The following is an 18,355-nucleotide window of genomic DNA, read 5'->3' as shown; positions in this document are numbered from 1 at the left end:
CATCACTGGGGACAGCATGGTAAGACATGTGACTATACCTCACAGCCTAATATAATGACTGAGCTTAATTTAATGCTTCTTGATTAATAACCCTTAAGAGATATTAGCCATGAATTGCTAATCTGAAGCATGTTTAAACAGCAGCTGCTTTTCTGTGTTTTACTAAGCATGATGCATTTTTAAACTGAAAATATGGTTTTATAGTCATCCTTTCAGGAATTCAGAAGGAGTTAAGAATTGAAGATAGGGAAGGAAACTGTCAAATGGATTTATAAAATGGTTTCATTCTCAAGTGATACATAACTGAAGGTCTTGCAGGCGAGTAATTTTCTAGCAAATTGTTCCCCAAATACCTCTCATAGTAGGCATTTCTAGCTTTGTTACCAACAGGTGCCAGGAGAGGAACATAGACTGACTTCATAAACTGAGTAGTGAGAGAATCAATGGGGGCCCTTTACCTCTGGAAGACCTTGCTTAGCAGCCTGGCATCTGAGGGAATTTGCTTTCTGTGACCTAGAGTTCATTCAGCCTTTCCCAGAGCTTTTAGAAGGTCTAGGTTTTAATGGTCAGTTACCTCTTGTATGCTCAGGTCATGTTATGAGAACATCTTTTTGAATGAAGAATTCAGTTTTAATGGCTGCTAGATAATTGAAAGTAGGATACTTTCATTCTCTCAGCTTTTCATAATAAGTTACTTGGGCCACATAACTGCCTAAGTAACAACTTTTAGAAGAAACAGCCATTGGTATTATATTTTTAAGGATTAAAAGACAATTTTATTACCTCCAGCTGAATGTCTCACATTTAGAAAGAAAAATCTTTTACTTTTTTTTTTTTTAAAGAAAGAAACACATCTCTGTTTTGATTACTTTTATAAGATTAACAATGTATTTCTAACTCATGATTTTGGTGATTTCAACGGATTCTAGATGTGCCTTAAAAATGTGAATATTTTCGTGTTACACTTAGAGATTTTCAGAATCCCCCATGTTCAATGAGGTTTTTTGTTTGTTTACTAATTCTTTTATTTAACAATAAAAGTTTTGTTTTTCCTTTAAAGTAGTGCTATCAACATGAAAAGATGATCAACATCACTCCTCATCAGAGAAATACAAATCAAAACCACACTCAGATACCACCTCACACCAGTCAGAGTGGCTAAAATGAACAAGTCAAGAGACTATAGATGCTGGCGAGGATGTGGAGAAATGGGAACCCTCTTGCACTGTTGGTGGGAATGCAAACTGGTGCAGCCACTCTGGAAAACAGTGTGGAGGTTCCTCAGAAAATTAAAAATAGATCTACCCTATGACCCAGCAATAGCACTGCTAGGAATTTACCCAAGGGATACAGGAGTGTTGATGCATAGGGGCACTTGTACCCCAATGTTTATAGCAGCACTTTCAACAACAGCCAAGTTATGGAAAGAGCCTAAATATCCATCAACTGACGAATGGATAGAGAAGATGTGGTTTATATATACAATGGAATACTAATTGGCAATGAGAAAGAATGAAATCTGGCCATTTGTAGCAACATGGATGGAACTGGAAGGTATTATGTTAAGTGAAATAAGTCAGTCAGAGAAGGACAGATACCATATGTTTTTACTCATATGTGGATCCTGAGAAACTTAACAGAAGACCATGGGGGAAGGAATGGGGGTGGAAAAGTTATAGAGAGGGAGGGAGGCAAACCATAAGAGACTCTTAAATACTGAGAACAAACTGAGGGTTGATGGGGGGTGGAGGAGAGGGGAAAGTGGGTGATGGGCATTTAGGAGGGCACCTGTTGGGATGAGCACTGGGTGTTGTATGGAAACAAATTTGACAATAAATTTCATATTAAAAAAAAAGTACATAGGCCAGTGGTCCTAGCCTTTTCTATATGCAATTTTTATCCAACCTATTTTCATATTGAAAATCAATCAATCATCACAAATCAACTTTTATAAACTGGTTAACTATCATACATTATTAAAAATTAATATTCAAAATTAAAAAAAGTAAAGTAGTACTATCAAAACTGTTCCTCCTGACCCTGACCCTCATAGCTGCATTGGAATTGGGTTTCTTTTCTTTTCTTTTTTTTTCCTCCAAGATTTTATTTAAATTCAAGTTAGTTAACATATAATATAGTATTGGTTTCAGGAGTAGAATTTAGTGATTCATCAATTACATATAATACCCAGTGCTCATCCCAACAAGTGCTCTCCTTAATGCCCAGCACCCATTTAGCCCATCCCCTCACCAACCTCCCCTCCAGCAGCCCTAAGTTTGTTCTCTGTATTTATCTCTTTTGGTTTGCCTCCCTCTATGTTTTTATCTTATTTTTCTATCCCTTCCCCTATGTTCATCTGTTCTGTTTCTTAAATTCCATGTATGAGTGAAATCATATGATATTTGTCTTTCTCTGACTTATTTCACTTAGCATAATACACTCTAGTTCCATCCACATTATTGCAAATGGCAAGATTTCATTCTTTTTGAGTGCTGAGTAATATTCCATTACACACCCCCACCCCCACCCCCACCCCCACACACACACACCCACACACCCCACATCTTCTTTAACCTTTCATTAGTTGGTGGACGTTCAATAAGTTTTAAAAAACTTATTAAATGAAACTATTCAAAAACATTTTAGTCAAGAAGTGGTGGTAAAAAATTAGGTAAGTTTCAAATAATACAATTTCTGGTTACCAGTTGCACTCAAATATGAACTGGGATTTTTGTTGGAAAGGAGGCAAATCATAAGATCATAAACTGGATCAAGGATTGAAAAACAAAACTTGACCTTCCTGGCTGGTCCTAGTGTTATATAATTCTCCATCTCCTTCCATAGTGCACAGAGAAGAATATGGAAGTCCAAGAAGATGAATCCAGAGCCCATGTCAGCATTTTGTAATTACTAAACCAGAAAAGTAGGTATAAATATTGGAGATGTTTAGCAATGAAGTTGCAATCTCTAAGTTTCTATCTTCTGTACAATGGTTAGTTGAAAAAGGAAATGCAAGGGGAAGATGTTGCACTGATTTTTCATTAAGTTATTACTATCTGTTATTTTGTTTTGGGTTGTTCTCGCTTTTGTTGTTTTTATGACCTAACTAAAAAATAGACTAACCAGACCAAATCATTCCAGCAGCATTAAGTTTATCGTGGTCTTAAGAGCATGGTTTCTGATTTTAAGAGAAAGTGTTCTTCCTGAACTCTATGAAATAATCATGCTGATGATATAATCAATCTAATTATTAATTACTCAATTGTTAATTACCTACATGTTAATTACTGCTTAAGCATTTTTCTGTTCTGTATTATATCTCATGAAATAGCATTCCTTAAATCTTCACTGTGTCTTAGTAGTATATTACCTTTACAAAAGCAAATAAACTTTTCTTTGTGGTTTACCACCTAAAGCATGTAACTTCTAAGTCTGTTTCTATTCATTGATTCTTTTTATTCCTCTTATTGGTTATATTTTCCTGCTTCTTTGAATATTTTTCATTGGATGTGAGACATTGTAAATTATTTTTTGTTGGGTGTCGAATATTTTTAAGCTTTGTTCTGTGACACAGCTAAGTTACAGGGGAACAGTTTGACCCTTTCCACGGTTTCTTTTATGTCTTGTAAGGTATAAGGACCAGACAACCTTAATGAAGGGCAAATTTGGCCCTACCACTCAGGTGATATTCTTCTGTTGTCTGGTGAGTTATGAAGCTTTGCACTCTGGCTGGCTGAAAATATAAGCTATTCCTGGGCCTGTGTGAGCTTTGGGGTCATTACTTCTGTTCCTTTGGCATGGTTTGTTCCCTAGTCTTAGTTCTCCCCACGTGTAACCCTTAGTCACTACTCGGCTGCAGACCAGAGGTGAATGCTCTGCAGATCTCCGGAGCTTTCTCCATTGCAGCTCCTTCCTTCCCAGTGCCATACTCACTCTATCCACTTTGCCCTGCCTGGACTCTTAGCTCCATATCTTCCATCAGACAGACCTCCAGGATCTCCCTGGTTTCCTCTACCTTATTTTGGAGCTTAGAAACTTTTTCCAGAAGTAACGTTGGACAATCCCTGGGACTAACCCCAGATTTTCCTCCTCTCTCAGAGATCAATGTCCTGCACTAACAGGTGCTCAGGTCTGAAAACTGTTTCTTATGTCTGTTCTTTTACTTGTTTTAGGTGGAAAGGTAAATCCAGTCCCTGTCACTTCATCATCTTTGCCAGAAGCAGAAGTCTGCCCACATTCTTACATATATTTGTGTCGTTTCTGTATTGTGAACAGCTGCCACCTGTTTTGCTCCTAGGAACACTAGTGTGTAAATTAGGAATATGTTTCCTTGCAAAACAAACAAACAAACAAACAAACAAACAAAACAGAAACCTGGAAAACACTCTTGACAGTGGCTTAAATATACAATGTTTTGTTGTTCTTATATAAAAATCCATCTGAAGAAAGGAAGCCAGAGATAAAACAGCGGTTTAGCAGTGTTGTTCTGGATCGAGGCTCTTTCTTTTACTGCTTTACTATCTTTAGCATGTGTTTTTGACCTCTTAGTTGCAAGATGGCCTTGCTATACTTCTGCACCTCATGTTGGCATTCCAGAAATGAAGAAGGTAGAAAAGTACAAACCTTTCTCCATTTAAGACTTTATATTTTAAATTTGGGAAGAGAAGACATTCACAGTGAATTCCATTCACATTTTCTTGGTAACAATTTGGTCACATGGCCATTTTTCACTGCAACAGAGCCTGGGAAATCATGTATTTTAGCTTCTATGCCTCTCAATAGAGGAACACAGGGAAGAAAGGAGTTATGAGGATTTTTTAGATAGACAGTCCAGAGTGTCTGCCAGAACAAAAATCCTATTATGTTCCAAACATTTAAGGGTACATGGTAAACCTAAATATGACTAAAGGTCTGTGAGGGAGCCAGATATAGGCATTTATTTCCTTTGTTAGATAACATTTTCCATCTGTGTTTGTCAGTTGGTTTTATGTAAATCATGAATAGCGTATAAAAATAGAGTCAAAATGGTAAAATTAGGGTATAAAAGATAAGTTCAAATGGAGATGATACCTCATAACATTGTCCTAATCCGTGAGGTTTACTCCATTATTATTTGTTCATTATTTAATTTATTTTAGAAGTTCTCAAAATCATTAATTTCAACCTTCAGTTATTTATGCTTTTGTGCCTCTTGAGCACACACAAAGGCAGAGATAAACCTGTGCGTACATGCGTGCACATGTGCATGCACACACTCATGAATTTTAATGCTGTTAAGATGATGAAACTTATGGTAATACATTTTCTTTCTTTAAAAAATTCCAGTGTAATGATATACAAGAAGAACTGCAATTAGACTAGATAATTAAACAGATGTTTTGGCATGAACCCAAGATCTCAAGGGATAGACTCTGAGCATAATTAACAATCTTTAATGTGTTCTTTAAAGGGCTGGGCGTGGTTAGTTTCAAGGCTTTTGTTTTTCTGTTTGAGAGTTGAATTGCTTGAGAAAATACAGGAGTTAGAAAATGTAGGAAAACAGGAAAAATTGGCTGGTGGTGGTTGAAGAAGGACTTTGCAGAGAGAAAATAAAAGTCTAAATAAGATTTGTTTTTATTTAAAAAATATGGAAAATATCAGATATTTGTAAAAATAGAGATGATTGTATAATTAATACTCATATATGTTTTTGTCACCTGATTAAATAATTATCAAGTCAGAATTACCTCTTTCTTCTATATCCTCTTCTGTTTCCCCATTTGTAGATTGTTTAGAAGCAAATCCCAGTGTATGATTTCATTCACAAATATTTTAGAATGTTTTTCTGAAAACTAAGGGTTCAAGAGTCTTTGAAGAAAAAGTTAGCACAATACCACTATTATACTTAAAAATTAACAATAATTTCCTGATATTGTCAAATATTCAGAGTTCAATTTCCTCTTTTTTTTGAGGAGTTTTGAGTTTTTTTGAGTTCATCTGTTTTAGTATGAACCAATTATGATATATCCATTGCAATTAGTTGATATGCTTCCTAAGTTTCTTTTAATCTCCACATTTTAATTGGGATTTCAAAAATTTGATCTGTATGAAGAATGATGTAAATCTTTTCCATATCCTAACTGAACAGTCAATAAAATCTGCATAGTTTACTTGTACTATTTAGAACATATTTGCTTTTGGTGGAATGAAATAAATACTAAATATGGTCTCTTGTTCTGATGTGGGGGTTTGTGTGGGAGGGTGGGGAGCTTCCCCACACCAGTAGGCAGTTCTCAGACACTAGCAGAGTCAAAGAATTCAACTCAGTTCTAACACTGTCTACCCAAACATAGCATCAGATTTCACAAGTAAGGAGCTCAGTCCTACAAAACCTCACTACCTTCCCCCCAACCCCCAACTTCAGATGTCAGTGGCAAGCCCAGGTTATCACCTGTGCTTCCAACCAATTGGCTACAGATCGGCTATAGACCAGAAGTTTCCACAAAATCCTCAGGTTTCATCAGTTTCCTAGAGTGGCTCACAGAAGTCAGAGAAGCAATTTACTTACTAGATCACTGGTTTCTATAAAAGGACTTGGCTCGGGGGCAGCCAGACGGAAGAGATGCATAGGGCAAGGCATGGGAAAATAGCACAGAGCTTCCTTGCCTTCTTCAGGCGCACCATCCTCCCAGCCTCTCCATATGTTCATCAACCCAGAAGCTCTCCGAACCCTGCAAATGTTTCATTACACAGTCATGGTTGCTCACTGGTGATTGAACTCAATCTCTAGCCCCTCTTCCCTCCCTGGAGGTTTTGGAGGTGGGACTGAGAGTTCCAACCCTCTACTCACATGGTTGGCTCTACAGGCAAACTGCCTTCTCAAAAGTCACCTCATTAACATAGCAAAAGTCACCTTTATGACTCTTAACACCTAGGAAATTCTGAGAACTTTGGGAACTATGAACCAAGAACCCTGGATGAAGACCAGATGTATAGGACAAATATATTTTGGTCATCTGAATGGTCGAGCAATCACTATATTGCATATGGTTTTAAGGTTAGCATGAAGCAAAAGCTGCTATTACCTACCATAACTTAACAACATGTGGGTTGTATTAGACTAATTAAATTTACCCCTATTTACAAAATATGGATGTGGGGGAAAACAATGGTATTAAGGAAAAGGAAATATGCTTAAAAACAACAATACCGTACAATATCAGCTATGAGCAGTTGCCTTATAAAGGCAAACTTACACACTGTAAGAAAAAATATTATTTATTTATTTATTTATTTATTTATTTATTTATTTATTTATGAGAGAGGGGGAGAGACTGCAAGTTGGGGAGGGGCAGAGAGAGAGGGAGAGAGAATCCCGTGCAGGGTCCGTACTGCCAGTGCAGAGCCTACTGTGTGGGGTTAATCTCACAAGCCAGGAGATCATGACTTGAGCCAAGATCAAGAGTCAGACACTTAACTGACTGAGCCACCCAGGCGCCCCATGAAAGAATATTTTAAAAAGTGCATGTGTGTATGTCTAATTTACATTATATATTGGCAAAATATCTCATTTACAAGTTATAGTACTTAGACAGATTTGTGGATCTGAAGTTGGCACTTAAATATTTCCCTTGCCTGTCAGGAAGTGTCACTTTTAAGATTTATTAAATGAGTACCATATGCACACTTAGACAGTTTTATTTTAGCGATTGAATTAACAATTTTCACAAGGACCATTTTGTCTCAATTTGTACTGACTGCACTGTTTTAGGTACAGCTTTTTCCACTGCAGGAGGGGTATCAGGCTTGTCTATTTTTTAATGCCTTAGAATATCTCTCTTTCCTTTGGTACATGGTGGAGTAAAATGGATGAATGACAGAACCTTAAAATTGGAGGAGATGTTAGATAGTGCTACAGGGTAATATGTTCTCTACTATAGACGCCCCTGCCCTCCTCCTCACCCCACTTCCAGTTCTTAGCAGGTGCCAACTTGGCCTGTGCTGGAAAACTTTCAGTGACAGGGACTCTACCACTTTTACACAGACTATTCTATTTCGACACAGCTCAAATTGTTAAAAAGGCCAGCCTTATGTGCCAATTTCTTTGGTTTTGGGAAGTCTATGTTTGAGGGCAGTTCTGTCTTTTGTAGTAGGAAAATTCTATTCTCACATCCATATGATAGTACTTCAAATATTTGGAAAGATTTCCAGACCCATTCTGTACCTCACAGCTTTTCTCTTTTCTAGAAAAAAGTCTTTAAATGATCTCTTAATAGTTCTTCCAATAATTCGACTTCCAGGTCTCTTGCCATCTTTCTCACATTCCTATGAATACTTTCTAGTGTTTAAAAGCCCTCTATATTGGGGCGCCTGGGTGGCTCAGTCAATTGAGCATCTGACTCTTGATTTCGGCTCAGATCATGATCTCATGGTTCGTGGGATCAAGCCCCGTATCGGGCTCTGCGAAGACAGTGGGGAGCCTGTTGGGATTCTCTCTCTCTCTCTCTCTCTCTCTCTCTCTCTCTCTCTCAAAACAAAGAAATAAACATTAAAAAATAAAATAAAAGCCATCTATATTGTCAATAACTGATCACAGTATTCCATACTAATGCGTGCATTGAACTGTGCTTACTTCAGCCTAAGATTCAGATTTTTTTAAGATAGCTCTACCATATTGGGTTTCTATGCTCTAATTAACTCACAGATTAATGCACATATCTTTTCACTTGAATTGCCGGCACACCAGATCTTCCCCAACTTATATTTGAGCAAAGGAGTCTTTAAAGCCAATTGAAAATTGTATCACTCTGCTAAAGTTAGTCTTACTTGCTTTGGCTTATCGTTCTAGTTTATTTGGGTTGCTTTGTATTCTAACTTATTGATTTTACCTCCTAGATTTTAGAAAAAGTTCAAATAAAACATACTTATTTTCAGTGAGGGCAGGGGATTTTTACTTGTTTGTATTTCTCTGCTTCTAGTTTCTAGAATAGTGCTAGGAATATACTAGGTGCTCAATAAATATTTGTTAAATAAACAAATTTTAAAGATACATGTTTTTGACTAGTTCAGAGGCTGTAAATTATATGGTCTCAGCCATAGAAATATTTAGAATTGGTAACACAGGGCCAGCCAATAGAGAGAGAATATCAGAGGACCAGAGGCATGTTTATTGGCATATTTACTGAGATGAAGGATAAATCTTTTTAAAGAAACGAATAAAATAAGCTTCACTTGCTCAGGAAGGTGAGCAGGGTTCTAGATTTATGGATTTCACATGGTAGACAATTATAGATTGTACTATCAAGTCATCACTATGATAATATGGGGAGAGAGATCCTTGTCATTAGGTAGGACAAATGAGTGTGTCCTTCCCCAAAAGGAGCACATCAGGAACTCAGGAACTTTACAACTTCAATTAAATGTGCAAAACCCAGCTACTAGAAGAAACGAAGTCAAATAACAGTTAATGCACACTTAGGATCACACAAATCTATAGTGTAATCTGTATGGAGGGGATGGGCCTAGAACTAAAATTTGAGAATTACTTCCCAGGCGCCCAAGATTTGCTCCTGGTTCATCAGATCTGGGTCTAAATGGCTTTGAAGAAGACCTTGAGGGATGGGAATGCCAGTGTTATGAACTGAATATTTGTGCCTTCCCGAAATATATTTGTTGAAATCCTAATCCCCAATGTGATGGTATTAGGAAGTGTTGTCTTTGGAAGATAATTAGGTCACAAGGGTGGAGCCCTTATGGATGGGATTAGCACCCTTATCAAAGAGACTCGGAGAGAGCTCTATCTCCCTATTTCTGTCGCAGGAGGACACAACAAGAAGTTGGCAGTCTGCAACCTGGAGGAAGGTCCTTACCAGAAACTGACTGTGCTGGCACCTTGATGTTGGACTTCTCAGCTTCCAGAATTGTGAGAAATAAATTTCTTCTGTCTATAAGCCACTCAGTCTTTTGTACTTTTTTATAACAGTGTGAACTAAGACAATGAGTAAAATAATTTTTTTCCCCCAGAGATTGTGACCAAGGAACTGAGCTCTGGGGAGTAGCACTAGAATTCTTACTTAATTCCAAGCTCTCCTATTCTGAATTAGGGAGGTTTTTGATGTATATTTTGCTTTGTCAAGATTGGCTTGGGAAAGGGAATTGGTTCAAGCCTAAATATTGAGAGAATTTGGGGACTCAGTTTCTAGAGATGGTACATATCAGGGCAGGAAAGATCAAGCAGGGATTGAAATCTGTAGCTGACCCTAGATTATTCTGTCCTTATTGACACTGAGAAACCAGCTATTTGAACACTGATCCTCCATAAATCTAGAGATTTTTCTTTTTTTCTTTTTCTTTTTTAATTCTAGAGATTTTTCCATGTGTATCTATCACACAATGCTCTCTCTTGACTACACTATTGAGAAGGTTTTTGCTAAGTCCTCAGTTAAAATGAAAAAATACCCTTTATGGTACTCTTAATGAGTCTGAGAATCATATCAATCAAGGCTACTCAGAGAGCTTCAGAAGGGTGTTCAGATTCCTGGCAATCATATCTTTCTTTTCCAACAGCTTATTAATTATATATTTACTAATCTGTCTGAAACATTTTGGGGGGGTATTAAATTATAGTTCTCAGGTTCCACTTTCCTCCCCTATTTGAAAAATTAGGACTTTCTCTCTCTGCAGTATTCGTTTTGTTTTGCATTTCTCTCGCCCTTTCAAAATTCCTAAATATTGAGGGTGGGTTCAGGACAAGAGCTGCAGTTTCTCCTAGTACACTGAAATGGGACACACCACTTTATCCCTTTTGTCTGATGACCTGGAATCTTCCACTGGCAGTTGGATGGACTTCCTGTATCCACTTCCTTCCTTCCAGCATAGCCCTGAAAGTTCTGTATTCTTTCATGGATGCATGCCTCATCACCTTCTAACTCTGAATATTTCTATGTAACTTTTAGTGTCTCTTGTGTCTTCTCTTCTTTCTTTTTTTTTCCTTTGTTACATGAACTATGTACATGAACTAGTTTCTAGGCCCTTTCATTCCCAAATAAGGGAGGAAAAATCCCACCAAAAGGAGAATTTAAATGTTGTTTTCTCTCCTTTATGCTAATTATTCCTTCTGCACCCCTAATAAAAACGTTATATTGTAAATTTTCACAGGTAGTACAGGGGAGGAAAATATTTACTGAGCACCTATTATATTACAGACACTGCATCATATTGCTTTTCATTATTTTAGTATCCAATCCTTCAACAAAGCTGTAAGGTGAGCATTACTACTCTCATTTCACAAATAAGGAAACTGAGGCTCATAGAGGATGCGATGAAAGGGATGCAGAAAGAAAGATAATTAGTTTTTAGAGCCACACTTGGTTTTTATTGTCTAGATTTAAGTCATGCAGTTCAGCAGATGAAATTCATCTATAGTACTTGTCTCCACATTTCCTTTTTGGAACCAGTTTTACTTTCTATCCTCCTGTGTTCTACCCAAGTCCATAAATAGTTCTGTTTCAGTTCAAACTTGAATTTTCTCTAGTCAGTCCAAATGTACTCATGTTGCATTTCATCCTCTAGGATATCCCGTCCATTTGGCAAGACCAAAATGGAATAATCTGATACCCTTCTCTCTTTGCCCTTGAGGTTCATTTGTTACCAACACCAGGTAGATCTATGCATTGTCAGAAGGACTTCCGGAGACCCAAGACTCAATGTAAAAGGACAACAGTGGAAGTGCAAATTTCTGGTATCATGATAAACACAGTTATATTGAGATGTGAAGGAGGAGTAAAGTTAGGAAGACAGCAAGATTTTCAGGGTCTTCAAAACATCCTACATCCAGTGTGTTCAGGGGACATTCCGATTCTGTCGCCTTTGGCTTACAGCATGTTTGTTGTCATCTTCAGAATGTTTTCATATCCTTCATCTCATCAAAGCTCCGCAAGGTAAAGGAGGCCAGCTATTCTTAACTACACTTTACTGTTGAAGAGACCAAGTCTCCCACAGACTTAGCAACTTACATCGCCTGACTTCAGGAATAATCCCCTTTGCTATTTTCCTTATTAAAACCAGCAGATGCTTGTGTATTAGAGAGTGGAATTATTGGGTGTTCAAAAATTGTGTTATTTTGCTGAACACTGAGGAGTAGAACAGGCTCAGGGTGCTTCTGGGGGCTTAAAGGCAGAGATGAGAGTTGAGAGAATGCTTTCCTGGAGCATCTGGATGTCGTGGAGGACGCAGCAGTGCACAAAGGGGGCAATTAGCCCGGGAGGCAGGGGCTTTGGAAAAGCCATAGTCATAAGATATTAATAACAAAAATTTAAGGAATTGTGTGTATAATGAAAATAGAAACCACAGTTCTCTAAAAACTCCTGAATAATAGATAATCCAGAGGTGTTAACTTTATCTTGTACCTTAGTCTCCTGTCGGGGAAAACCTGCTCCTTTTAATTTAGACCCAGCTCTGGTGCAGCAATGGCAATTTCCCAGCATCCTCCTCAATTTCTGCTGAGCACTCACTGTTGGGATGCTTCTAATGAGATCAATTATCATGTTGGCAACTCAATAAGACTTCTGTGGGAGAAGTAGAGAGTATGGTTTGAGACAAACACATCCCTGAGCTGTTTTCTATTATTCACACAGGCTACACAGATTTTTTGGTAGAAAACTAGACTACAATAAAAATCAATTGCTGTATCAACACAGTACTCCTAAGAGGTGTAACTGTGGTGCCCAGAAGCTAATACGCTACCTTTCTGGGTAGCATATTCTTGGGGAATCCCTTTGGTCTCTCCTCAAAGCAAAAGATACACAAGGAGAAATAGAACTGGTGCTTGAGTGTGAAAGGAGAAGCTTTTTGTGTTCTCCAAGGACTTGTTTATCTCCATATCCCATGGCCAATGTACTGCCCGGTACTCTGTATCAATTTTAATCGCACTCTCATCCATTTGTAACCATGCTTCTATTTGTGTGATGGTGTGATTGATGTCCGTCTTCTCTCCATGAAGATGAGGAGCATGTGTGCTTTGCTATCCACGCGTGTCTTCCGTGCTTAGCGAAGTGCCTCACCATGGCACCTCAATAAATAGGTAACCATTAACCACCTAGTGAATAAACACAGATCATCTGCTTGAGTATCATTTGTGAAGTTCACACCGTTTCATTTCAAAACGAAGTTAACCCAATATTAATCATATGCTAATCAAGGAAAAGGCTAGATCAAATCCTTTGGTCATTTCAGGCAGTCTAAAATTATGGTCTTGTTTTAAATTTATTTCTTTAAATATCTTTCTTCAATATTTACTTGATGGAATTAAGGGGGCAAAGTGGTATTTTTCTGAGATGTGTATTTATTTATTTGAGAGAGAGAGAGAGACAGAAAGAGAGAGAGGGAGAGACAGAGAATCCCAAGTAGGTTGCCCACTATCAGTGCAGAGCCCGACGCAGGGCTCAAACCCATGAACCATGAGATCATAACCTGAGCCCATGTCAAGAATCAGACGCTCAACCGGCTGAGCCACCCAGGTGACCCCAAAGTAGTTTTTATTAAAGAAGAGTGCATAGACACTGATTTACTTGTAAACTCACATGCAATGACTAAAGTGGATCAGGGTTTACAAACTTGTCAAAATGTTTCCTCTTTATCTTCGTGTTACAGACATTCTTAGTTGTCTCTTAAGTACCTATTCTCTTCTATAGTATTCGAAACTTTCTGCTTCATTAGCATATAACCTAAAAGGAACATTTCAAACTAAAGGTAAGAGTGAAAGTCTCCCTAAATTCTGTTCTCACAACTCTGAAGCCTACAACCTTGACCACACTAAAAGCATAAGCTAAAGCTTGTAATTTTATGAAATGTCCTTTATCACGATGATTTGTAACTTTTGATGTAACAAAAAAACATACACAACCATGTATTAAACTTTACTTCTCTGAAGTATTTATTTTTATTTTTTTAACATTTATTTATTTTTGAGAGACAGAGACAGAGCATGAGTGGGGGAGGAGCAGACACACACACACACACACACACACACACACACACAGAATACGAAGCAGGCTCCAGACTCTGAGCTGTCAGCACAGAGCGGGAGCCCAATGCGGGGCTTGAACTCATGAACTGTAAGATCATGACCTGAGCTGAAGTTGGATACTTAACCAGCTGAGCCACCCAGGTGCCCCTGTAGTATTCTTTCCTTCCTCCAGATTGTATATCCTGGACAGCTGCTCTCACATGAGCTTGAATAAAACTCTTCCTTTTTTTTTCTTTTTTTTGGAAATTCTGAAAGGTTTTCATTTTGCGTCAGCAGTGCTATGTACCATTTCTTGGTCATGCCTTAGAAGGAAAGGAGGCTGACTTTTGTTTTCTTTCTCCTCCCAGGGAGTTGGAACGTGGGTATGGTGGTGACTTATGTTTGTCTTGAGGCCAACGGTATCACCTAGGGATGACAAAAGAGCATTGTAAGAAGAGCTTGTCACAGATATCGGTGAACCGTTGCACCAACCAGGACGGCCAAACAAAACCTATATTGAGAGAAATAAACTCTGTGCATAACATCTTTAATTATCCATATTTAAGGATGCACCTAATTTTGAACTATCCACTTGTTGCTATGTGAGACTGCTCTCGTCTGTTGCAGAATACTCAAGAGTTGTCAGTGCCGGGAGTAGTGTTTTCAAATTTCCTCTTAAGGGTCCTGTCTACTTTTGTAAGGTTTATATATGGAACAGGATGTGGAAATGTGAGTTAGTGTATTTTAGTGATGACTCAGCATGCTTTATAGCTTGACCTCCCCATAATCTGGACAAGAGGTTTCTATTTTTAAAAAGAAGAGATTTGGGGCACCTGGGTGACTCAGTTGGTTATGCACCCGACTTGGGCTCAGGTCATGTTCTCACGGTTCATGAGCTCCAGCCCCGCGTTGGGCTCTGTGCTGACAGCTCAGAGCCTGGAGCCTACTTTGGATTCTGTGTCTCCCTCTCTGTCTGCCCCTCCCCTGCTTATGCTCTGTCTTTGTCTCTCAAAAATAAACATTAAAAAATAAATAAAAAGAAGAGCTTTGATGTAAAAGAGATTATTATCAAATAAGAAATTAGTTTTTTGTTTGTTTGTTTGTTTTTATTCTATGATGGACAATACTAGATGTTGTCCTGATAGGGGACAGGAAATTTAAATGGAAATACACTCCCTGCAAATGCTCCTCAAAAAACGCCCAGTAATGAAGGTTGAAACCTACAGGCCTCTGGGCCCAACTTAGTTATCAGAGTGCTTTGTGCTTTAATTTTTTCCTTAGATGTGTGGGCAAATGCTGTATCCAAATTTCAGATACAATAATGCTGTATGAAATTCAAGCCCAGAAATCTCAGGGGCATGCAACAACAAACATCTATGTTTCCTGCTTATGGATCTGCAGGTCAGCTGGGTTGGCTCCGCCTCAGGTTGCAGGTCAGGGTTGGGGTCTGCTCCATGTATCTGTCATTTTGGGGTCAGAGGCTACAGTGACGCATTGAAAGCTCTGGTCAGACACGGAGCGCAACCGTTGCTGATTGACGCAAGTCACGTAGCCAAGCCCTTCCTCAGTGGGGCGGGGGATTATATTCTGCTTCTGTGCAGCAGGTATGTAATTGCGAACAATAATGAAATCTCTGTCATAGCAGGATTTAGAAAGGAGGATTTCATACAAGGTTGGGAAATTTTATATAAGAATCTTAAAAACTGGAGTATCTATCACCTCTGAGCATATGTTCCCCTATTGGAAAAATGTCAGTGGACCTGAGTACAGCTTTCTTTCTTCAGATGCTCTTCAGCTGGCTAGAATCTCCACTCCCCAGAGTTGCCATTTGTCAGCCCTCTGTACTGATTCTTACCCCTCTGACCTTAGGATGCAGTTCAGTTGATGACCTGTTGCTTAGCAGATGGATCAAGATGCACAAAAATACCTCAAAATCCAACTGGAAGGTGTTAAGGGGTTACTTATTACTTATTTATTTAACTATAAATAAGTTTATTTATCTATTTTGAGAGAGACAGAGACAGCGTGAGTGGGGAGAGGCAGAGAGAGAGGAGAGAGAGAGAATCCCAAGCAGACTCTGTGCCACCAATGCAGAGCTTGATGTGGGGCTTGAACCCAGGAAACCATGAGATTATGACCTGAGCCCATGACCTGAACTGAAACCAAGAATCGGATGTTCAACTGACTGAGCCACCCAGGCACCCCAAGGGGCTATTTTTTTAAAGTGCAAGTAAATTGCCAGGAGAGAACCGTGGGACAGAGATCATTTGTCTAGTGGCAAGTCATTAGGATAGAAAGAGAGAATAGTTTATGGAACTTTTTATTGAAGAACCAGAATTGGAGCTGAGTCTCAAAGCAAGGGTATAACTTTGTTATATAGTAAAAAAGTCTTATTCTAATGAGTGGACTGCAGATAGTAAAGAATATGTGAAACAGAATCATGTCCTGAGTGTTAGAACAAGGTCAATAACAAGCAAAATGGGAAGATGCACTTATAATTGATCTGTTTATTTTCATGTTGTCATTTTTTTTTCTCTTCTGTAAATGACAATTAAGTAAGTGCTTTGGGGGAAGAGAGAGACTATGAAATTGTAGGAATAAAAGATAAAAACTAATCAAACTTTATCAGTTTTTTTCACATCTATCAGTTATTTTATTTAAAAAAATTTTTTAATGTTTATTTATTTTTGAGAGAGAGAGGGACAGAGCATGAGTGGGGGATGGGCAGAGGAGAGGGAGACAGAATCCGAAGCAGGCTCCAGGCTCTGAGCTGTCAGGACAGAGCCTGCTGTGGGGCTTGAACCCATGAACTGTGAGATCACGATCTGAGCCAAAGTCAGAAGCTCAGCCAACCGACTGAGCCACCAGGGTGCTCCTCTTTCAGTTATTTTAAAGTGTAATTTTTATAGATTGAAATTTTTATATGTCCTCTTCTTGCAGAATGATGGCTTGCCCGTGTCTCTTAAAAGCATGTCCCCTTTGTTCCTGGAATGTGATTACATTCTGTGAAGTCAACCAACTGGTGATCTTGGGACTTAAATGTTGCTTAAATGTGTACTGTGGCTGACGTTTTAATATTTCAAGAGCTCTTACAGAATATTTCTAGGATTAATTGACCAAAAGCTTTTCCTTCATTGTGTATGGAAGCAATATTCAATCCTTTGTACATTTTGCAACCTGTAGGATTAAAAAGAAAAACACAACCGTCTCTGCTCCATTCTGGGGCAGGTTATGGGGGGGTAGATTGGTCAGCTATTGCCACAAAACTGTTGTGTAACAAATCATCCCACAGCTCAGTGGTTTAAAGCAACAGGACTTACTTGCACAGATCTGTGGATTGGCTAAGGGTAGCTGAATTAGGCAGGGCGTGAATGGGCAGTTCTGCTATTTTTGGCTATACTCCTCATGTGCCTGCAGCTTGCTGGGTTCAGCTGATCCAGGCTAGGTAGATTTGTTTTGGGGATTTCTCATCCCCTACCTGGGTCAGTGAGTCTTTCTCATGGTGCTGGTGGAGTGAAAGAGGCCAAGCCCAATCAAGCAAATGCTTTCAACCCCCTGCTTGTATTATGTCTATTAATATCCCATTGGCTAAAGCCAGTCACATGGTTGAGACTAGACTTGGGATGTGGGGGATACTCTGCCTTCAGTGAGAGGGCCTTAGAAAGTTACATGGCAAAGGGTATGCAGGAAGCAGTGAAGAACTGGGAACACTAATGCAACCTACCACTGAAAGCTTGATCGTACACTCATTCAAAACATGCACTACAAAAATCAATGGTTTTGAAATTTAAACAGACTTGGATTCACATCTTGGCTCTGCTCTTTATTTGGTCAATTTTGTCAACTCTAAAATGGGGGATAGTAACGATACCTACTTAATGTTGCAGAAAGTACTTGGAATCTGGTGGGCACTTAATGAATGTTAATCCCTTTCTTTTCAAACAGGCTTTCTTTCAAATATCTTTTCATTTTGCTTTATGGAGCTGTGGTTTATTTATCAGAAGCATTTTATAATCTCTATCTTTAAAGAAACGTTTACTTGATATTGTTTGGTTGCATAAATCAAATACCTTGAAGGGTTCTTTTAATCTTGCATGAGAGATACAGATACAGATACAGAGATACAGAGAGAGATATAGTCCACCATCATCATACCTCCCCAGGAAAGTTCCTTCAATTATTTTTCAAAGTCTGCTCATTGAAACTGTCCTGGCATGATCATTTTTTTTTTTTTTGTCAGAACAAGACAAACTGGGTTAAGATAGATTTGTGATTTCTAATGAAAGTCGCATAACTAAAAATAAACATGAATTACAGACACACCACGGTGTTCTCTGAGCCTGAAGCAGATTGAAGTCTAAAATAACAGAG

This window comes from Lynx rufus, unplaced genomic scaffold, assembly GCF_022079265.1.
Source record: "Lynx rufus isolate CCGP_SWC_20201006 ecotype Redwood Valley unplaced genomic scaffold, mLynRuf1.p SCAF_1, whole genome shotgun sequence".
Taxonomy (NCBI): Eukaryota; Metazoa; Chordata; class Mammalia; order Carnivora; family Felidae; genus Lynx; species Lynx rufus.
The sequence above is the reverse complement of the archived record's forward strand: the minus strand, read 5'-3'. Positions refer to the sequence as shown.